The 23,673-nt window shown below is 38.7% G+C and overlaps 1 protein-coding gene and 1 non-coding gene across 5 annotated transcripts in view; both read right to left on the bottom strand.

Moving 5' to 3' along the window:
* The window catches only part of PPM1B (protein phosphatase, Mg2+/Mn2+ dependent 1B), a 96,627-nt gene that overhangs the window by 57,849 nt on the left and 15,105 nt on the right, over positions 1-23,673 (bottom strand). The window lies entirely within an intron of this gene.
* TRNAQ-UUG (transfer RNA glutamine (anticodon UUG)) lies at positions 23,018-23,102 on the bottom strand. The gene has a single exon. It is a non-coding gene; the product is annotated as a tRNA-Gln (tRNA).

Raw genomic sequence — 23,673 nt, 5'->3', positions numbered from 1 at the left:
GTAATTTTATAGAAATAAGACTAACATATATTTCACCAGACACGAATATAAAAGCTATCCTATGAGACATGTTAGCAGAAATCCAGTATTTCTGATAACCCTTTCAAGACATTTCTTCGGTCTAGGACTGCAGTATAATATTCTGAAAGCATCTGAAACAAACCCATTAATGCAGATTTCAGCTAGCAACATACAGCTACTGGAAAACACAAAACAATTTTTCTACATTTTCACAATTGTAGAAAACAAAACATTTACAGATACCTCTGAGGAAAAACAAAAATTACAAAGATGCAATTAAAGACTAGAATTGCATCTTACACAGGGGTTAGTGTATAAACTCAGCAGATGGCTGACATTATGTAGAATCAAAATTACCCTTGCAAACCTGTTAAAATAATAAACACTAACCTTTATATAGGCTTTTTAATATGACCAGGCACTAAATCTACATTAATTTCATCTATATCATTCAATTCATTTAATCTCTTCAACAACCTTATGAGGCAGACATTATGGTCCTCATTTTATAGAAGGGCACTGAGTCACAGAATGGCTTAGTAACTTGTCCAAGGTAAGGAACCCAGGTTGTCCAAATTGTAACCCAGTCTGTCCTGACTCCAGAGTCCGTGCTCTTAGCCACCATGCCAACATACAACAGTCAATATTAAAAGTATACCCGGTTTGTGAATCAAATCTGTTTCTTCACATCAACAAAAATATCTGAATGTCATAACCTTGATTCTGCTTTCTCTCTCACACAGTATTCTGAATCATTAATAAATCCCATCAATTCAGGGTGCCTGGGTGGCTCAGTCGGTTGAGTGTCTGACTTCAGCTCAGGTCATGATCTCATGCGTGATTCATGAGTTTGAGCCCCACGACGGGTTCTGTGCTGACAGCTCAGAGCCTGGAGACTGCTTCAGATTCTGTCTCCATCTCTCTGCCCCTCCCCTGCTCACACACACACACACACACACACACACACACTCTCTCTCTCTCTCTCTCTCTCTCTCTCTCTCAAATATAAAATAAAACATAAAAAAAAAAAAACCCTTAAAAAAATCCCATCGGGGCGCCTGGGTGGCGCAGTCGGTTAAGCGTCCGACTTCAGCCAGGTCATGATCTCGCGGTCCGTGAGTTCGAGCCCCGCGTCGGGCTCTGGGCTGATGGCTCAGAGCCTGGAGCCTGTTTCCGATTCTGTGTCTCCCTCTCTCTCTGCCCCTCCCCCATTCATGCTCTGTCTCTCTCTGTCCCAAAAATAAATAAACGTTGAAAAAAAAAAATTTAAAAAAAAAAAAAAAAATCCCATCAATTCTATCCCCCAATATAGCCCAAATCAGTCCCTATCTCTCCATCTGTAGCTGCACCAGCCTGGCTGAAGTCATCATCATCCCTTGCCTGGACTACTACAATAACCTCTTAACTAGTGGTTCCACTTTTGACTCCCTATAATTCATTCTCCAGGGTGATCTTTCTTAAATGTAATGAAATCACGTCACTCTTGCCTCCCACTGAATTAAGAAGAAAACCCAAACTTAATACAGTACTCTACTCTCTGACCCCTGTCAGTTCTTCAGCCTTACTTCCTGTAACTCTTCCATCATCACTTACTGCTTACTAGCCACAGTGCCCTTTTCTATTCCCCTCACTGCGTCACACTTGTTCCCCATCACTGGACTTTTGTTTTTACTGTTTTCTCTTCTTGGAATCACCCTGAATTCCACACCCCCAGTTGCATGGCTGACTCTTTCTTGACATTTAGATCTCAGCCCACCTGTCAACTCAGAGACGCTCCTGGACTACCCAATCTAAAGTAGTCTCCAAACACCATCATGGCTCGTTATACTGTGTTATTTTAGTCATAGCTTGCTGAAATTGCTTTTCGTTAAGTTCTTTATTTTTTACCCCAAAAAGAACGTAAGCTCCACAAGTAGACAAACTCTGTCTGTCTTGTTCACTGCCAAAATGACTAAAGCTACACATGGCACATAGTAAGCACCCCATAAGATATCTGTGGAATGAATGAATGAATGGCCAAGTAAGCACCAAATGGAGTAGCTGACTTGCTATAAGTAATATGCATTGCACGATGCTCACGTTATAGGTTTACTGTAGCTGAAAATGGCTGAGCCATGGTTACCAAGTCAAGCTCATTAAAGCCAGAAAACATAAATACAACAGTCTAGATTAATACAAGGTTCAATATTCTGACTTGCCAAACATATAAAGCACGGCATTCACTAAGAACCGCACTTCAAGAGGGACACTGACAAAACCTAAATATATCCTAAGCAGAAGAATGAGAATAGCTGCTCAAAAAGCATTTGAAGAACAAATGAAGAACATTTGAAGCTGGTACTGCTTAGACTAAAGAGGAGGTATTAAGTCCCAACAGGGTTGATGGTGGATACTGAATCCTTGCAGAGGAAGAAAAGGCTTATTCATTTGTTCCAGAGGACAGATCCAGAATCAACGGATGAAAGACAGGTGTCTCGTTAACATTAACACAGTTTCAAAAAGATTATGTTATTTATTAGGGATACAGAAAGAAAGGAGGCAATCGAGTTGAAAATTGAGAATTCAGTTTACGTGCACTCCCACCCACCCCCGCACCAAGGATTTTTTTTAAAAAGGCACCTCTCTATTTGAAGATGTTACCTGTTTATAAATACATGGAAACCAAGATGTATCATCATCTTGGCGTCTACTGCAACATAAAAATGTCAGTGTCTTTTCCAAGCTGAAGTCAGAAAAGACTATAGAGAGAAGAGCAAATAAAGAAGGAGAGAGAACTGAGAAACAAAATAAAAGTTGTGATCTCCACTTAAATGATTATCACTAAGACTACTTACCAAAAAAGTAAACAACACAAAGAAAAACAAAAATATTTGTACTCTTGTTTTACAATGTAAAATTTATACATATAAGATATACAAAAATTAAAATGGTTGCTATTGGACTGATAATGTTATGAGGGCTCAACACAATTAAAAAATACTATCTTAATGTCCATACTGTTGAAGTAGGGTGACCGGTAAAGGAGGGCTCAATATATACTATTATTTCTACCTTCATGTAGGTCTGAAATTTTCTGTAACCAAATTTTTACAAACTAGTTTAATGCTGTCTCCCTAGGGTCGACCAAAATTAAGACCACTTCTTCCCCAACAACCACACTTGGGATACTGGTGATTGTAATGAAATTTAAATTGCAGGACATGCAGAGGAAAACCTGCCAAAACAATTTCATACTCCCTTTATTCCTTCATAATTACAGATGCCAGAAATTACCCACACTTACACCAACCCTAAGCCAAAGGTAAGAACCTTCAAGGGTCTCACTAGCATGAGGGGGCAGATGGCAAAGACTTCTGGTCAGAAACCAAGCCCCTTCAGGGACAACCAGGTGACCAATCTTAGAGGGTTAATGGTCCTCTCACCTCTTATTATTTTAATTAATTTTTGCTCCAGAGACTCATTAGAACAAGTAATCAAAATGTGGGCATCTCATTTGAGGCGCTAAGGAATAAGCGACTACATCCATGGGGCTCATCCTGTTGCCGGCACTGTTTTAAACGTTTCACAAACATTCTACCCTTTAGAAGAATGAATATCAGAAAAGCAAACAACTGTCAGAGACCTTCAACCCCAAATCTTTAGACATAGCAAATTATAAAATTTCAACCACAGACATTCAGCTACTGCAAAATTTCCCCTCTCCTTTCTACAGCTGGCACACTATTTAAAAGGGGGGGGGGAGGGGCACATGGACATTGGCAAGCCTTGCTCAGGACAGCACAATCTGCCAATCCCATCTGCCTCCTATCAGAAGGATGAGGTCGTGTCAGAGATGCCTCAGGCCCGTGCACAAAATCTTTCCCAAGGATTTCCGGAGACTAGCATGTTGCTCTTTTGACTAAAGGTAACACAGAATAATAAACTTGCTATTTTTTCGTGAGGTCTACATGCCAGACATTAAATGACAAGAGGTACATGCACTGTAGCATTTAAATCAAATAATGATTTAGTGAAGGTCATACAATTAATGTTCCTAGTCTACCACTGGGAAAATTGAGATCCCTAGTATAACCACACAACACAACTTAAATGGCAAGTCAGAATTCATACCAAAGTAGACTGGCTTAGAGCTTGCATTCTTAGACTCTAGGCTTAAGTGATTAACATATTAAAAACTTGTCTGCTGGAGCACCTGGGTGGCTCAGTCGGTTGAGCATCCGACTTCAGTTCAGGTCACGATCTCATGGTTCATGAGTTCGAGCCCCACATCGGGCTCTGTGCTGACAGCTCAGAGCCTGGAGTCTGCTTCAGATTCTGTGCCTCCCTCTCTCTACCCCTCCCCAGCTTGCACTCTGTTCTCTCTGTCTTTCTCAAAAATAAACAAACATGAGGTGCCTGAGTGGCTCAGCCGGTTAAGCGACCGACTTCGGGTCAGGTCATGATCTCGAGGTTCATGAGTTCGAGCCCCCAGTCGGGCTCTGGGCTGACAGCTCAGAGCCTGGAGCCTGCTTCTGATTCTGTGTCTCCCTCTGTCTGCCTTGCACTCTGCTGCTTGCACTCTGTCTCTCGCATTATCTCAAAACTAAATAAACATTAAAAAAAATTTTTTTTCAAATATTAAAAAAATAAATAAAAACTTGTCTGCTTTTTAAAAAATCAAAAATAGTTATACATACATGCTTGGGGACTCCAAAGGCAGAGGTACTAATGTAATGTGGTACTCGGATCAGATTCTGGCATAGAAAAAGGGAATCTCTAGAAAAACTGGTGATATCCAAATAAAGTCTGGAACATCATTAATAGAATAGTACCAATGTTTGTTTCCCAATTTAAACAAATACACCATAGCTAGGGAAGAAATTAACATTAAAGGAAACTGGTTAAGGGGTATGCAGGAACTCTCTGCACTATGTTTGTAACTTTTCTGTAATTATTTCAAAATTAAAGTTTTTTAAAAAATTAAAATAAAAAATTAAAATAACAGGTAAGCCTCAGTTAAGTAGAACACCTCACACTAACCAAAGTGTTGGATAAAGCAAGGATTATAAAACTGCTATGGAAAATCTTTCCACCTGTGACTGTGCCTATCATGATGGAGTAGCTTAGAAATGTTATTCTAAAAATATCAAGATTACATAATAACTTAAAACTCTGACACAGTGCTTCGATTTCTGAGAAGTTATCTTTAAAAACATATGTACAAATTGTACACAAAGAATGTATTATGATCTTAAAAAATTAACTATGTTAACAAATGGAATCTATTAGCATATTAAAAGAATGTCATTCTATAACAAAACAGGAATAGAAAAGTGGTTCTAGGGGAGCCTGGCTGGCTCGGTCGAAAGAGCATGTCACTCTTGATATTGGGGTTTTGAGTTCAAGCCTCACGTGGGGTATAGAGAGTACTTAAAAATAAAATCTTAAAAAAAAAAAAAAAGAAGAAGAGGGGCGCTTGGGTGGCTCAGCTGGTTAAGCATCTAACTCTTGATCTCAGCTCACATCTTGATCTTGGGGTTAAAGGCCTGCATTGGGCTCCATGCTGGGTGTGGAGCCAACTTAAAAAACAAACAAACAAAAAAACAAAAGAAAAAAAAAGAGAAATGGTTATAATTTGGAAATCAGTTATGTAATTCACCCTAATAACATCAAAAAGAGAAAAATCTTTGTGTATAATGATGTTCATTACAATGCCATTTATTCTAAAAATCTACAGGAGTGGTTATCAACAAGGGGAGATTTTAGCCCCCAGAGGACATCATTTGATAATGCCTAGAGACATTTTTCTCCATTGAGAGAGAAAGAGAAAACACCCATGCACACGTGTGCCCAGGGCAGAGACTGATGTAGGACTTGATCTGACAAACTTCAGATCATGACTTGAGCCGAAATCAAGAGCTGGACACTTTACCGACTGAGCCACCCAAGGGCCCCATAGAGACATTTTTTTTTAAATAATTTTTTAAATTTGTTTATCTTTGAGAGCAAGACACACAGAGCATGAGCAGGGTAGGGGCAGAGAAAGAGATAGAGAATCTGAAGCAGGCTTCAGGCTCCAAGCTGTCAGCACAAAGCCCGATGTAGGGCTCGAACCCACGAACCGTGAGATCATGACCTGAGCCGAAGTCAGACGCTCAACCGACTGAGTCACCCAGGCGCCCCATCCATAGAGACATTTTTTGACTGACAAGTGGCGCAGGGAGGGGATACTGGCATCCAGTGAGTGGAGGCCAAGTAGGCTATAAAACATCTTACAATGTACACAACAGGCCTGCAGCAAAGAATTAATGGTTCAAATGTCAATGGTGCTGAGGCTAATAAAACCTCATCGAAAGGATGAAATACTACACAGTCATATCTACTAAGAATTTGGGGGAACATGTTTACAATTTAGGTTAGCGGAAAAAAGCATACTATGTTTAAGCTATTTATTTTAAAGGCAAATAAAGAATCCCATGGGAATTCAGTCTGTCACTCCTGTCCACTCAGTCTTAAAGCCACTTAAAGCAGGAGTAGACAAATCAGGCTATTCTCAGTTTTTCCAAGATACAATGCAGAAGGAGCTAGAATAACGCTAAAGACTTCAAAGAAACAAAGCACGATGCAAGTGTTTTATCTCTAACTAAACTGTTGCTCTTTCAAACGTGTCAAGGGATGCAAATTATATCACATTGGCATAAGAATTATTTTTGCACTGAAGACATTTGAAAATCAACAGATGCAGAAAGGCTTTATCTCGACTTCCTACCCCTTTTCTCTGCCTAAAAAGCAGAATCCTCCAACAGAACCAAACAGAACAAAATCCCCCTTCAAGAGAGGCTTCCAATAACAAGAGACTTAACTCTGATCACCTTGCAATGGGAAGTCAGCACTGGGATAAGAAATCAAACAAACATTGTCATACCTCTCATCTGCTCTCTCCTAAACACCTAATTTGTCTTTCCTAAGTCTTGTTTTTCCATGAGAACCCTTTCTCTCCTTCCCCTTCCCCCATTAAGGGGAACTCTAAATTCTAAACTCTAAATTCCAGCTATCTGTTTAAGTTCCCATGTACATACACAAATGAACTTTGTCTTTTCTATTGTTACTCTATATTTTGGCAGTTTAATTCACAAGCCCCCCAACCCATTGATATGAAATGGCAGAGGAAGTTTTCCTCCCACTTGTGCAAGAGCGTAATTTCATTCTTCTAGGCCCTTTCTTATTCAAACTACTGAGAGCAAACTTGGCTAAACAAGAAAGGACTAGAGAAAAATTGGGGATAAACATAAATCATAATGAAGTTGAAATAATAAAGTAACTGACACAGACTGGAAGGTACTGGAAAGAAATGAAGGTAAAAGGTAGTGCATATGTGTGAATTTCTGCTTTCATGGGAAAGATGGGTCATTTGTTTATAGCTATTAAATAAAGCGACAGAGGGGAGCCTGGGTGGCGCAGTTGGTTAAGCGTCCGACTTCAGCCAGGTCACGATCTCACGGTCCGTGAGTTCGAGCCCCGCGTCAGGCTCTGGGCTGATGGCTCGGAGCCTGGAGCCTGTTTCCGATTCTGTGTCTCCCTCTTTCTCTGCCCCTCCCCCGTTCATGCTCTGTCTCTCTCTGTCCCAAAAATAAATAAAAAACGTTGAAAAAAAATTTAAAAAAAATAAATAAATAAATAAAGCGACAGAGGTATATTAACCAAAGAGAAGTAATTAAAGAATCAAAATCAGGTGGCAGAAGATAAGTAGCAAATATTAGAAGTAAACTAATTTCCACATCTTTGAGGTATCATTAAGATAGAATTTCATCTTATAATGCAATTATAAACAAACCGTTAGAGAAACACAGAGATTGTAAAATGTCTAAGTCATAGAAAAACATTCCCAAAAGACAATAGAATATTTTTAAATTTTCAAACATTTAAAAGAGAAAGCAAACAAAACAATTCAGAACAAAGACACATCATATTAATAAACATAAACTCGCCTATTTAAAAAAAATATTCTTGGGCCACCTGGGTGGCTCAGTTAGTTAAGCGTCCGACTTCAGTTCAGGTCATGATCTCGCGCGGTCCGTGAGTTAGAGCCCTGCGTCGGGCTCTGTGCTGACAGCTCAGAACCTGGAGCCTGCTTTGGATTCTGTGTCTCCCTCTCTCTCTGTCCCTCCCCACCTCTCAAAAATAAACAAAGATTTTAAAAAATGAAAAAAAAAGATAAATATTATCCACAAAGAAAATTTAACTATAGTGATAAGCCAAGTAACATCAACCAAAATATGTAAGTAAAAACTATAGGTAAGGCAAAGGGAAAGAACCAGAAACAACAGAATTAATTTGTTACTATTACACTATGGTACATCAAACAATGTGTTTTAATGGGCAAAACTGGAATAATCCGTGCAACAAGAGTAGTAGTGGATTATAACCCAAAGTACAAAATAAAAATTCCATGAGTCCATACTGATAAAAATGAATGGCTGAATAAATGAGAGAGAATAAATCTCCAGTGCAGAAGAACTCCAAATAATTTATGTAGATACCCCACACTCAAATAAGTGAGCCATCACTTTCCACCCCTTCAGTGTGGTCTGAGCATGAGGACTTCCTTTTCAAAGAGAACAAAATGAAAAGGGGGGAAAATAGTAACTTTACAGTGGAAAGACATGACACACACTATCTCTGGCAAGTGATCAAGGTCAACGTCAACAATCAGAGTCATGTTCACAGTATGTTCTCTTTAAATAACATGATGAGGGGCGCCTGGGTGGTGCAGTCGGTTAAGCGTCCGACTTCAGCCAGGTCACGATCTCGCGGTCCGTGAGTTCGAGCCCCGCGTCGGGCTCTGGGCTGATGGCTCAGAGCCTGGAGCCTGTTTCCGATTCTGTGTCTCCCTCTCTCTCTGACCCTCCCCCATTCATGCTCTGTCTCTCTCTGTCCCAAAAATAAATAAACGTTGAAAAAAAAATTTTTTTAAAAAGAAAAAAAAATAAATAACATGATGAAAATAGCACTGAATCTCTGTGGTCTTCTGCCCCAAATCCCATAACCCCAGTCTAATCATGAGAAAAGCATTAAATAAATCCAAATAACAACATCATGCAAAATAGCTGACCAGTACTCCTCAAGATTGACAAGATCATTTAAACAAAAAAAAAAAAAAAAAGAAAAAGAAAGAGAAAGAGAAAGAGAAAGAGAAAAAGAAAAAGAAAAAGAAAAAGAAAAAGAAAAAGAAAAAGAAAAAGAAAAAGAAAAAAATCTTAGCAGCTCCCACAGACAAGAGGGGCCTAAAGATACATGATGATTCCAAAGTAATGTAGCATATCCTAAATGCAATCCTGGGACTGAAAAAGACTTTAGGTAAAAACTATGGAAGCCTTCATAATATAAACAACATGGATAAAAAGTAGAGCATAGGGAATAAAATCAGTAATACTGTAATAATTCCGTTTGGTGACAGGTGGTAACTACACTTATCATGGCATTTTGTAATGTATATAAATGTCAAACCATTATGTTGTACACCTAAAAGTAATATACTCTGTCAATTGTACTTCCATTAAAAAACAAAAAACAAAAAACGCTGAGGAGGAGAGGCATCCAACCCTTGATTTTGGCTCAGACCATGATCTCATGGTTTGTGAGTTCGGGCCCTCACTGGGCTCTGCACTGACAATGCGGTGCAGACTTGGGATTCTCTCTCCCCATCTCTCTCTCTGTGCCCCCTGTGTTCTCTCTTTGTCTCTCTCAAAATAAAGAAAATAAACTTAAAAAGAATTATTTAAAAAAAAAAAACCTGAGGAAACCAGAGGAAGTATGAGTTTTAGTTAATAATAATAATATATCGATATTGGCTAATTTTAAGGGTTCAACTGAGCAGTTCCCACTTGGGGTTTCTCACATCATTGAGCAGATATTGGCTGGGGAGACAGTCACCTAAAAATTCACTTAAAGGTTGGCAGTTGATGGGAGCTGCTGGTAAGAATTCAGCTGGAATTGTCCCCAGGAGCGGCTGTACATAGTCTATCCAGTTTGACTATCGCTGGGTAGTCAAACTTCTAACATGGGACCTGGCTTTCCCCAGAGGGAATGTCCCACGGGAACCAAGCAGAAGCTATTTCTCCTTTTCGGAGTGTCACCAGTGCCACATTCTACTGGTTAGAAACAATACACTAAAGCCAGTTCAGATTCAAAGGAAGGGGATACAGACCCCACTCTCATAGCAGAGACCCCATCTCTCAAAAAGGGAAATCAAAAAAGAATTTACAGACATATTAAAACTACCACACATGGCAAAAAGACTGGAGGTTTACTTTGAAAAAAGCTGAATTACAAAGGCTCTGAATTTAGAGACAGCATATTTAGTTGAGAGCCAGGGTAAGAAACCTTACTGAAACCAGTGATTTAAGTGATGGAATGCTGAATCCCTGAGCCTTCTTTCCCAACTCAATTTCCAGAAATATAGTTATAAATTCCAAGCATGTAACAATTCTACTGCTCTCTGAAGAAATTCAATAGTCCCAGAGCAAGTATTTACAGATTACTTACACACAGAAAACTCAACAAAATGGTCAGGTCACCTTATGGACAGGTCTACCAAATGATGGTCCCTGTCCCTTTCACACAAGGCTTCCAAACTTAAACATGAATGGACACCTGAAGGAAAACATACAATGTGAAAAACAGAATAAATCAAAACAAACAAAAAGGAAACAGAAATAACAGAGTACAAAAAAAAAACCATCAAGAGAAATGAGTATTATAATTCATGAAACGAGATCGAGGCATTATTTTAAATAGATAGATAGATAGATAGATAGATAAAATGGGGGCACCTGGCTGGCTCAGAGGAGTGTGAAACTCTTGATCTTGGGGTCATGAGCTCAAGCCCCACACTGGGTGTAGATTACTTAAATAAATACAAATTTTTTGAAAATAAAGTCACTAGCATATATGTAAAAAAAAAAAAAAAAAAAAAAAAAATCAGAGAAAAAGTAGGTGTCCTTTAGGACCTAAAATGAAGATGGACATTTTTTAATTAAAGGGTACAAAATTAAGTCAGAAACACAATCCAAAAGTAGGATTCTCTGTACCTCCTTCACCCCAAAATATGCACGCGCATGCACCCACACACTCAAAATAGGAGAGAACAAAACTAGGCAAGTTTTAGGATCAGTCCTGGATATAGCATCCAACTAACAGATATTCTAGAAAGAACAAGGAATGCAAATAGAAGAAATTTATCAAAGAAATGATTCAGAGAAGTTCCCTGGCACTAAACGTAAGTGCCAAGACTGAAAGTGCCTTGCCAAACCGATATCAAAGCAGAACCACTTCGGCCACAACAAAAAAGGTAACTGAAATTTCAAAACACTGATAAGACAAAAACCCTGAACATTCCCAGAGGGGAAAAAAACAGGTCACACAAAGAGGATCAGGAACTACAATGGCATCAGAAATCTCAGAGTAGTATCTGACAGAGCTTCCCGTGGAATTGCTGGGTTATACAGTATCCACCCTAGAGGAACTCTATACACAAGGAGGGGCACAAAATGAGACTCTACAGAGGTTAAAAATACGGGTTCCATCTACATGTATCACCATGAATAAATCCAGTGGGATGCTATTTACGCCAAGTTATAAAATGTAAAAAACAATAAACAGGTTAGATGAGCAAATAGCCAGCACAAAGATCAAAAACATGCCTGGCTAGTATAAAAACTAAACTATCATACTACTGGGGTCACCTGGCTGGCTCAGTGGGAAGAGTGTGCCACTCTTGATCTCTGGGTCATGAGTTTGAGCCCCATGCTGGGTGTAGAGCTTACTTAAATAAATAAAACTTAAAAATACAATAAAATTACTAAACTACTAAAACCAGTTTGATAGTAGCTAACTTCCAGGGAAAAAGAGTCAGAAGAGATGGGATGATAATGTTTAGACAAAGTTGTTCACATTTTCTTTCTTTTTGAGAGCAGTCTGAAGCAAACATAGCAAAATGTTAATGTCTATTAAATCTTGAGACAGGCACATGAATCCTCCTGTCATGAATCAAATTGTCATGCTGTTCCAGAAGCTGCATACGCTGACATGGAAATTCATATCTCAATACATACAACTTCATTTCAACACAATAATTCTGCACCAATTTCTTTTACTATTAAATGGTCATTAATACCCATTTCCTTGACAAGTATCACAGTAAAGTCTTGTCAACCTAAAAATATGAGTACTTGCTCTGTTCAATTTATGGAGTGTGAAAATGCTATGTAAACACATATGTAGAACAGAAACTGTTTAGCCAAAATAAATGTCACTTCTGTTTTAACAGACGCCTGGTCTAACACTTATAAATAAAAGATCAACTCATTTGAATTTATCTCCCTACTAAATTTTGAGAGTTCTTTAAAATTATTTTCAAAAGAAAAAAAAAAAGCTTTAAAAAATGGGAACAAGCAAAGAGGAGAAAAGTTTCAAAACTGCGGAGAAGACATGAGACTTATAGATTCAATTTTCCCAAAATCCAATGTATTTAAGTTTCTCTAGACTATTATTAAATATATGTACACAAACAAAGCCCTAGGGTAGCTTACTCTTCAGTGAAAAAAATTTTTAAGTAAGCTCTACACCCAATGTGGGGCTCAAATTCATGACCCCCAAGTTCGAGAGTTAAATGCTCTACTGACTGAGCCAGCCAGGAGCTAGTGAAATGTTTTTATAATGAAAATAATCATTCATATTGATACAGTAACCCACGTCAGGAAGGATTTTCTAGTTCAAGACAGATGGAACATAGCCCATTTATCTCTAGCCCCTCCCAATACACCATCAAAATGTTAGTAAAGTTATTTATTTTTAAGTATAAAACAAACAAAAACGAAAATTTAGGAAGGAGGAGAGGGAAGTGAGAGGCACAGCATCACTGGGGACAGATATCAAAAATCTATGGAAGGTGTAAAGCAGATGGAAGCATGGTAACTAACTAATGAACAGAATGGAAGAATCTGCACTTCGGAATACGCAAGCAGCAAATGAGAACTGGGAAAACGACTCCTAGCCAATTCAGAGCTCATACACAGCATGATGTTTGGACACGGTAAAATGGGAGAGAACATGAAAATGGAAATGGGGGAACTACTGAAAGTTACAAAGAACCATTAACACCATTCCACCCCCAGTCCACATCCAGAAAGGCATGTGCCAGACCTTTAACCCCCAACAAAACCAGAAGTGTTCTTTTCTCAAGAAATTTAAAAGGAATTTTATATGCTTATTTATTTTTTTAATATTTACTTTTGAGAGAAGAGAGAGAAAGGAGAGGGAGTATGCACACACAAGCAGGAGAGGGGCAGAGAGAGAGAGAGGGAGACAAAGCATCTGAAGCAGGCTCCAGGCTCTGAGACATTAGCCCAGAGAAAGACACAGGATTCGAACCCATGAGCCATGAGATCATGACCTGAGACAAAACCGAGAGATGGACGTTTAATCCACTGCGCCACCCAGGCACCTGCTATGTGCATATTTAAGAGGAAGTATGAATAGACAAGTCAAGGATAATCAACCATGTGAGGAAACTCAGCAGCATAAAAGGCAAACAGTTGGGATGATCCCATTATAAAGAGAATTTTAACAATGGAGATTTTTTTTTTTTTTAATAAGAAATCAGAATGTTCAGAAATTCAAAAAAATGCTGTATCTTGTTTCCATGAAACAGGAACAGGGTGCTATGAAAATGGAACACAGGATGAGAAACAGCCCCTCACATTTAAATATATGACTGCCCCTACCCCTCACCCCACCAAAAGAACAAAAACAAAAACAAAAACCACACACCTCATTCAATGGTTTTGGGGAAGTTTAAAGAACTCACAGCAACCTCCCAGATTATAACAAATACCAAAATAAGGAAAAAAAAGAAAGAAAAAAAAGGTGAACATCACAGAGGAGGTTCAATGTACTCCAGAAAGAAAATAAGAGAATAAATTATCAAAGGAATAAAGAAGAAAAACAATTTCTCAGAGCTGAGGACAGAAGTAATCAGATTCAAAGCCCACTGCTTGGGGAAGAAGTGGGGAAGGGGAGGGACCCATGTTCAAATAGACCACTGTGAACTTTCATATGACCAAAAATTAAGAGAATCTCTTAAAAGCTTTCAGGGACAATGTGGTGGTTCCCCAGAAAATAAAAATAAAACTACCAAATGATCCTGCAAATCCCACTTCTGGGCACATATCCAAAAAACTGAAGGCAAAGTCTCAGAGATATTTACACACCCATATTCATAGCAGCTTAATTCACAATAGCTCAGAGGAGGAAGCAACCCAAGTGTCCGAAGATGGATGAATGAATACACAAAACGTGGTATATACATACAATTAGTTATTATTCAGTCTTAAAAAGGAAATTTTTTAAATCATTATACTGTACATCTGAAACTAACATAACACTGTATGTTAACTATACTGGAATTAAAATTGGGGGGGAGGGAAGGAAGGAAATTATAACACTTGCTGCAACATGGATGAACCCTGAGGATATTATGCTAAGCGAAAAAGGCAGTCACAAAAAGACAAATACTACATGCTTCCACTTATAGGAGGTATCCAAACTAGTCAAATTCATACAAACAAAAAGAATTGTGGTTACCAAGGGCTGAGGGGAGGGGATATACAGGAGTTGGTATTGTTACAGGGATTGTTTTTGTGGGTTTTTTTGTTTTTAAAGTTTATTTATTTTTGAGAGAGAGAGCATGCAAGTGAGCAGGGGAGGGGCAGAGAGTGAGGGAGAAAGAACCCTAACCAGGCTCCACCCCAAGGCAGGGCTCGAACCCACACACCATGAGATCATGATCTGAGCCAAAACCAAGAGTCTGAAGCTTAGCCGATGGAGCCACCCAGGCGCCCCTAGAGTTTGTTTTATAAGACGAAAATGCTCTGGAGATCTACTGCACACGAATGTGAACATATCTTAATACTAGTATACATTTAAAACTGATGGTAAATTTTATGGGTTTTTTAAGCACAACTTTAAAAAATTATTTAAGCTTTTAGGTATGAAGCTGGAAAGTCATCTAGACAAAAACAAGAGTCCAAATAACATGGGACTTGTCAGCAAAACTAGATGGCAGAAAACTCCTTTGAATTTCCATAGCAGAAAATCAAACTATGTCTAATTAAAAAAAAAAAAAAAAAAAATCACTGGGACACCTGACTGGCTTAGTCAATTGAGCATGTCATTCCTGGGGTCGTGAGTTCAAACCCCACTATGAGCGTAGAGCTTACTTAAAAAAGTAATAAATAAAAATTTTTTAATTTAAAAATTCATTAAATAGTTGTATAAACATTTTAGTTAAAGATAATGGAATTACCAGAAAAGCTCACAGATATCAAAAATTGTTCCTGTAGAAAACTATTTATTTTCCTCATTATAAGCTTTCCATACATTTTACTTTAAACAGCACTTTATTTTTTTTAATGTTTATTTATTTATTTTGAGAGAGTGCATGCACAAGCGAGGGAGAGAATCGATTCCAAGCAGCACAGCACAAAGCCCAACTCAAGGTTTGATCTCACAAATCATGAGCCGAGATCAAGAGTTGGATGCTTAACTGATTGAGCCACTCAGGCAACCCTGAGCACATACTTAGGGGAAAAAACAAAAAAAAAAAAAAACAAAGAAAACAACTGAGCGTATATCACTTCCTTTTTTTCACTGTGATATATAAAAGTGTCTTTACTGAGCTTTATAGACTACTAATACATCACCAAAATAAAGTTAAATCAACGTTATTTTCTTATTGCCTTCCATTATTAAATATGAAGCATGTTTCTCTGAATTTAAAAAAGTCAATGGGGGCGCCTGGGTGGCTCAGTCGGTTAAGTGGCTGACTTCGGCTCAGGCCATGATCTCTCGGTCCGTGAGTTCGAGCCCCGCGTCGGGCTCCGTGCTGACAGCTCAGAGCCTGGAGCCTGTTTCAGATTCTGTGTCTCCCTCTCTCTGACCCTCCCCCATTCATGCTTTGTCTCTCTCTGTCTCAAAAATAAATAAACGTTAAAAATTTAAAAAAAAAAAGTCAATGGTCCATGTTGAGCATTTTTTCTTTAAAAAAGAAAAAAAAAAAAACATTTAAGAAAAAATGGGGAGGGGGGGCACCTGGCTGCCCCAGTGGGTAGAACATGCAACTCTTGATCTCAGGGTCATGACTTCAAGCCCCACGTGGGCCTACCTTAAAAAAAAAGGCATGTGGCCTACCTTTAAAAAAAAATTTTTTTTAAGTCAATTGTAAAGGTAATAAAATGGCATTTAGAAATGAAGAAATCTAAGGCAAAGCAAATTTACAAGAAATATTCTTGCTGAAAACAAACAGTAATTATAGCATTCATAAGAACAGTACTGGTATGTTATGTTCAAACTAAATGTAGCTGTAGTTCAAACTAAATACTAAATTGTGTTCAAACTAAATTGTAGTTCAAACTAAATACTAAAAATGTGTAATTCAATAGCAGGGGGGAAAAATAAGCAGAAACAGGATACAATTTTATGTTGTGTACTATAGTCCTAGATCCCTGCTAACACCCTGGACTTTTAAACAGTTTGAGGTTAAGAATCGCTTACCTTTCTGAGTCAGATGATCCAGGTTTCACAAGTCTGAAAAATTCTCAGCTTTCATCTCTTATTATAATGTATTTCCTCAATGCGCTCTATTCTATGTATTTGAAGTTAAAGCAAGGTCTCTAGAGCCAAACTATCTGGATGTGCATTTATCTCCTATATGCTAGGTGATCATGTCAAGTTATTTAATATTTTCTGTGCCTCAGTTTCTGTAAAATGTGGGGAATAAAACCTACCCTAAGAGAGCTGTGAGAACTTAAAAAGCTAATACAGGTGAAATGCTTAGAACAGTGCCTCTTTCTACTTTCACATGTTAACTGAGGTCATATATTCTCCTAAGGATTATCAAGAAATGTTTCTACAATGTAGCCAAGTATTCTTCACTACCAACCTGTTGCTAGTCACAATGCCTAGATTAACAGCTTTTACGAGTATAATATGTTGGTAAAATTAATGATAGCCTGGGGCACCTGGCTGGCTCAGTTAGTAGTGCATGCAACTCTTGATCTCGGGATTGTAAATTTGAGACTCATGTTGGGTGTAAAAAAGGTTAAAAAAACTTTAAAATAGAAAAATAAATAGTAAAATTAGTGATCGCAGTAATAAAATTCGTAACCAGCTCCCGCTCTAAATGATGATGCTTGGAAGTCACACGGTACCAATACCAAACCAGAGACTTACGGAGAGTATCCTTCACAAATATCTGCTTCAAATCCTAAACACTAGTCTCCGCTTCCCTGGGAAGCAAAGGAAGAATACTTTTTCCCCCTGCACTAAATTCACAGAAACAGAACATTTGGCTCTCACCCTCCTTTCCAATTCTTAATTCTTTCAGAATTAAATCAAAAGTTCTCTCTTCTTCCAAATCAACCCTGAATTGTAGTGTTAGTGGCATTTGCTTAAGATTTCTGAAAAAATAACAGATATGGAAAGTTCGAAAGGGTCTGAATAAATGCTAAACTGATACTTTTAACATTTTTTAATTACAGCTGGATAACTAGGCATTTACCACACCCAGCTCCAGTAACAGAGATGTAACTGATGGGAATATAAATTAATCTGGCTCCAAAACTAGTGTTTGATTTGGAATTTACACGTGCGGTGCTCCCAGGTCTTTCCAACTAATTCTTTTTCTGTTGTTGTTAATTTTTTTTAATGAGAGAAAGACAGTCACAGAGCGTGAGGGGGAGGGGCAGAGAAAGTGGGAGACACAGAATCTGAAGCAGGCTCCAGGCTCTGTGCTCCACCTCAGCACAGAGCCCAATGTGGGGCTCAAAGTCACTAACTGTGAGATCATGACCTGATCCGAAGTCAGACGCTTAAGAGACTGAGCGCCACCCAGGCGTCCCATCGTTCCAACTAATTCTAATAAATATTTGCTTGCCTTCCAAAAAACAAACAAACAACAACAAAAAACCCCAAAGGTTGGAAACTATAGCTCTAGATTAGAATATATTATGAAAACAAATCAACCAAGCTGCAGATTTTGTGAACTTATAAGGTTCGCCAGATGTGACAATAATTTAGATCTTGTTCTAATTCAAAAGCATAGCTAAAATTCCAACTTTGGGACAATAGTACCATTTGTTAATCCCTCCCCTAGTCCCTCAATAAGGAACAGGTAGGTCATAAAATGGAAATAACTTTTGCTGACCATGGCCTTTTGCTTTAGCTGCTATTTTAATGAGAGAAAAACCTGTCACTGTTTGGATATGTATAGTATGTGTTAAAAATTAGACTACCTGCATATCTGAACTACAAATAACATGCACTCAGGTTATATATATACATGTATAGGTCATACACATACGGGTTATATATATATACATCGTCACCTCTGACAGAAATGCCATAAGCCAAGAACAATGATCTTGAAGAAATTCAGGAAAATATCTGCCACAGATTTTACACCCAGCAAAACGAGTTGCAAGTATACAAGAGTGTATGCAAACTCATAAACATGCAAGAACTCAGGGAATATTGTTTCCATGAGGCCTTCCAGAGGAACCTGACTTGAGACAATGCTAGAAGGATGTCAGGAGTGAAGAGGAGGACAAGAGGAAGAGAAAGGATCTCCTAAGGGCAAAAGACAGACTGCTGGATGAATGACCTTGGCAATGGCAGAAACCTCATTTTCAATGGCCATCACTGCCATTAGCTCAGATCCATGAAGCAATGCCTGACATCAAGGGCTGTAAAAGCTAGAAATGCCACATTCTTTGGTACTCAGGATCCATTTAGTGTGGGCCACAGAATCTGCAGAAAACCAAGTTATGCCCTCTTTTAAATCACCACTCTTCCCCTCAAGACTTCTTTTTTCACATTAAAAAAAAATGGTATGGGCTTTACCACAAAATAGACTTGAATCAAATGCCAGCTCAACCGCTTACTGTATGACCCTGACCTAGTTATTTAATTTTTAAAGCCGTGATATATTCGTCTAAAAGACAGCAGTATTAAAAGCACCTATGTCACAGAGTTGTAGTAAATGAATGAGATAGTGCAGGTTAACTGTAGGTCAGTGCTGGGCATAAAGTAAGTGCTTAAAAATGTTAGCTATCATTATCATTATAAACCATAAATCAAACTTAGTCTACCATAACCAACCTAGGCCATAAATAAAATCAGACGCAGTCAAACAGCAAAATAAAGTTATAGTTTACCTCTCAGATCAACTATCCATACATAAATCGACAGAGGAGAAAATACCTGGTGTTCAGAGAATGACTATCCTGTGGATAACATTTTGAACTCTCAAGTTTTTCCAACCAGGCTCAACTGTATTTAAACATCCTTTAAAGGCTTTTTCATTACTGAAATCCTTTCAATGACTTCTGAAACCAGCAAACCAGATGGGGTGGGGAGAAACTTAGTTAACTGGATATTACCCAAACGTTTTAGTTAATTATATATGTTTACTTGCATCTCAAACGTAGCAAAATCACTGCGTTAATCTCAATTACGTTCTCTTACATATACACTCCCTGTCAGACACATCAAGGAGTTTCCACCAATGTTAGACAGCTTTACTGTCAAAATGGTCAATTCACTATAAAAATGTCAGATCACAGTCCAATCAACAAAGTTCCATTCTGCCATCCAACTCCTTCCCGCTGCTAAAGACTCCTGGCTGTTTTTACGTGTAATAAGATGCACCTATTCTATGTGCACAGTTTGAGGAGTTAAATATAGATACTTGGGTAATTACAACCACAAAAAGATACAGAACATTTCTATCACTTCAGAAAGTTCCTTCACGCCCCTTTGAAACCAATCTCCCCATCACTTCCAGACTTAGCCATTAACGAGCGGTCCATAGAATAGTTTTGCCTTTCCAGAATTTCATGTACATGTAACATATAGTATGTGCCTTTTTCTGTCTGGCTTCTTTCACTTAGCATAACGTCTCCAAGATCCATCCACATTGTGTTTATGATCAGTTTGTTCTTCCTCACTACTTCCATGGCTTTTAAAAACTTTGGGTCCTAACAGATTTGGAAGAAGACTGAGAGGCAAGGACTAAAGAAAGTAGTTTAGGCCAATATAAAGCTGGTATCACCAGCTACCTGCATGTGTCCATTAAAAGCTTAATATTTGGGGGTACCTGGGTAGCTAAGTAAGTTAAGCGTCCCACTCTTGATCTCTGCTCAGGTCATGATCTCAAGGTTCTTGAGTTTGAGCCCCGCATCAGGCTTCTGACAGCGCAGAGCCTGCTTGGGATTCTGTCCCTCCCTCTCTCTCTGCCCCTCCCCCCTCCAAGTAAATTAATAAACAAATATAAACAAACAAAATATAACAAAATAAAAAAAGCTTAATATTTTAAGACAAAAGAATTATTTTCCCTTGACCCTAATAGTAAATTTTTTAGCTAATGTTGTTGAAATCAGAGGGAGTTCATGTCCTATCTTTGACTACGTGGATGATGAAACAAATGTAGTTTGAACTTTGTCATGATTTTGTGCTTGTTTTACTACAAGATTGACTTAAAACACACTGACAAGAATTCACACCTTTTTAACATCTGCAAAGCAGCCCAGAACTAAAATAATTGCTTTTCCTAATCCCAATAGTTTTTCTTTAAAAAAATTTTTCTTACTGTTTATTTATTTTTGAGACAGAGGGACAGAGCACAGGTAGGGGAAGAACAGAGAGAGAGAGGGAGACACAATCTGAAGCAGGCTCCAGGCTCCAAGCTGTCAGCACAGAGCCCAATGTGGGGCTCGAACCCACAAACCGTGAGGTCATGACCTGAGCTGAAGTCAGATGCTTAAACCGACTAAGCCACCCAGGTGCCCCCTAATCCCAATAGTTTTTCAATGGGCAATGACAATAAAATAACTTCAGGGCTACATGATTTACTTCTAGTTGTCCTCTGTCCTCTCTTCACTCCCAAATAAATGGCTCCAGATTACAAAAATCAAATTAAGAACAAAATCAGACAGCAAAAGTTTCAGGAGGCTTTCAGAGTGAATTTTATTTGTAGGTTTCATTATCTTTAGTGCTATGATTATGAGTAGTGACAGAACATGACTCTACTGCATCATTATGGTCCTAACACCCACAAAAGTGAATTTACTTCACCCTGAAGCATGGTCATAGTATGACCAACATATATAGAATATTTCATATTCAGAATGTTTCTCATGATATAATATGTAACTGTATCATTAAAAAAGCACCACTACTCCTGGCAAAACAACTCACACACTGAGGTCTTTTTGGTAGAATTAGCTATTTCTTGATAGAATTAGCTAATTCATCAGTCTGGTCCTAAAAAGTAGGCTTCTCAAGATAAGGTATTTTGTTGCACTTCACACTATTGATAACACCTCCCCTTTCCTGAAATTCTTTCCACTTCTGCAGACTTTTAAAACAACGTTCACAATCATTCATGCCCCTGCTTTTTCCTCCAGCCTCCAACTTTCAACAGGGAAGTGGGTCCCCCAAATAGTAATTAGCCTTCAACCCAAAATATAGTATCTCCCCTTTGATCCAATCTCATTGCTTCAGCTACCACTTTTTAATATATACATATTTTTTAATTTTTAGAGAGAGAGAGCGGTCATGAGCAGGGCAGAGGGAGAGAGAGAACCCCAAGTAGGCTCCAGCTCAATGAAGAGCTGGACTCAAGGTTCCATCCCACGACCCAGGGATCATGACCGCATCAAGAGTCAGGTACTCAACCAACTGAGCCACCCAGATGCCCTTCATATTTTATTTTTTTAAGTAGTATCTACACCCAACATGGGGCTCGAACATACAACCCTAAGATCAAGAGTCACATGCTCTACCAACTAAGCCAGCCAGGTGCCTCTCAGCTATCACTTCTATATTGACTTCTCGGATTTTTATTCATTAAGCTTGGCTGCTTTATTCATTAAGCTTGGCTACATATCTCTTCAAACAGAACATAACCAAAATCTTCACCTGTGCACCAAACCACCTTCATATGCCATTCTATTTGTATTCACTGCCTATTAATCTCCCTATTCAAACTCCTTCTTCTAGTAACTCAGGCTAGAAATCATAAATCTTTTATATGAATTCACTCAGAGATACACCAAATCATTATGTTCCATCAAATCTCTCCCTTTAAGTGTCTCTCTTATCCTCCACCCTAATCCTGAACATCATCGCCTATTGTCTGGATTATCTAACCGCCTCCTAGTTGGTCCCCCTCACTTCACTCTCCCCTTCCTTCAATCGACCCTACAGATTACCACCAGCCTCATTTCCCTAAAACATACTTTAGCTATCCCAAAAAGATTGAATGGCCTTCCACTCCCCAAGTGACACTGAGTACAAAATATCCAGTCTGGAACCTCCCTCTATAACCTGCCCTGCCTAGGCCTTACATGGGCCAGGAACATCATTCTCATTCCCACCGAAGTAGTCCTATCTTCTTTCAGTGAACTAACCAAATCATTCAAGGTGCCTAAGAAATAACACCTCCTCTTTGTCACCATCAGCAACGCTTCATCCCAGCCTCTCACCACCCCTATACAGTCATCCATATTTCTTTTGACATTTTTGCCTTCCTTATCCTTTCTGCCCTAACCTGTGTCTCTGACACTTAGCACGTACTAAGTAAAATACATGTGAAGTTAAAAAATCCTTCTTCAAGACAGATATCCTAGTCAACCATTCCAAAGTTCACAAAAATATTAAGTTGGCAGAGACCCAAAAATCTAGAACTCTGATTAACTTGTCATCTACTGTAACATACATTAAGTGCAAGCAGCTCTTATTTCCAGCAATTTTTTAAATGTTTAAAGTAATTTTTTTTAATTTTTTTTTTAACATTTATTTATTTTTGATACAGAGAGAGAAAGCATGAACAGGGGAGGGTCAGAGGGAGAGGGAGACACAGAATCCGAAGCAGGCTCCAGGCTCCGAGCTGTCAGCACAGAGCCCGACGTGGGGCTCGAACCCACAGACCGCGAGATCATGACCTGAGCCAAAGTCAGACGCTTAACCGACTAAGCCACCCAGGCGCCCCATGTTTAAAGTAATTTTATTAATTATGTTTATGATTCCTATCTTTTATTGCTTTTACTTTCCAAATCAACCAACATTTCCAGGAATGGCTAATTCCACCACGATGACTAAATTTCTCCTCAAGGGCTTTGCTCACACATGGGAGCTTAAGTTCCTACTTAGCATGTTACTGTGTACTTGGCCAGCCTGTTAGGAAATCTCATTATCACTGCCACCACAATGCACCAGAACCTCCACACACTCATGCACTTCTTCCTGAGGAATCTGTCCATTTTAGAAATGAGCTATATTTCTGTCACTGTCCCCAATGCCTGTGTAAACTCTCCGACAACAGAGCCATTTCAATGGTGATTTCCAGCAATTCTACTTTCAGTGTTTCACATTTAAAGCACCCAGTCAATCACACCCACTTACTGCAGACAGAAGGTACACTAATGAATTTATCACTTGGTTTGTTTCCAGATGCTCCACATTAAGCATCCCCAACTCCCACATCAGTCTAGCCCTATAAGCCCTTTTTGAGAACATCTTTGGCTCTAGACCAGAATCCATTCAGCTTAGCTCTTC

Source organism: Prionailurus viverrinus, chromosome A3, assembly GCF_022837055.1.
Source record: "Prionailurus viverrinus isolate Anna chromosome A3, UM_Priviv_1.0, whole genome shotgun sequence".
Taxonomy (NCBI): domain Eukaryota; kingdom Metazoa; phylum Chordata; class Mammalia; order Carnivora; family Felidae; genus Prionailurus; species Prionailurus viverrinus.
This window is presented reverse-complemented; position numbering and strand designations above follow the sequence as displayed.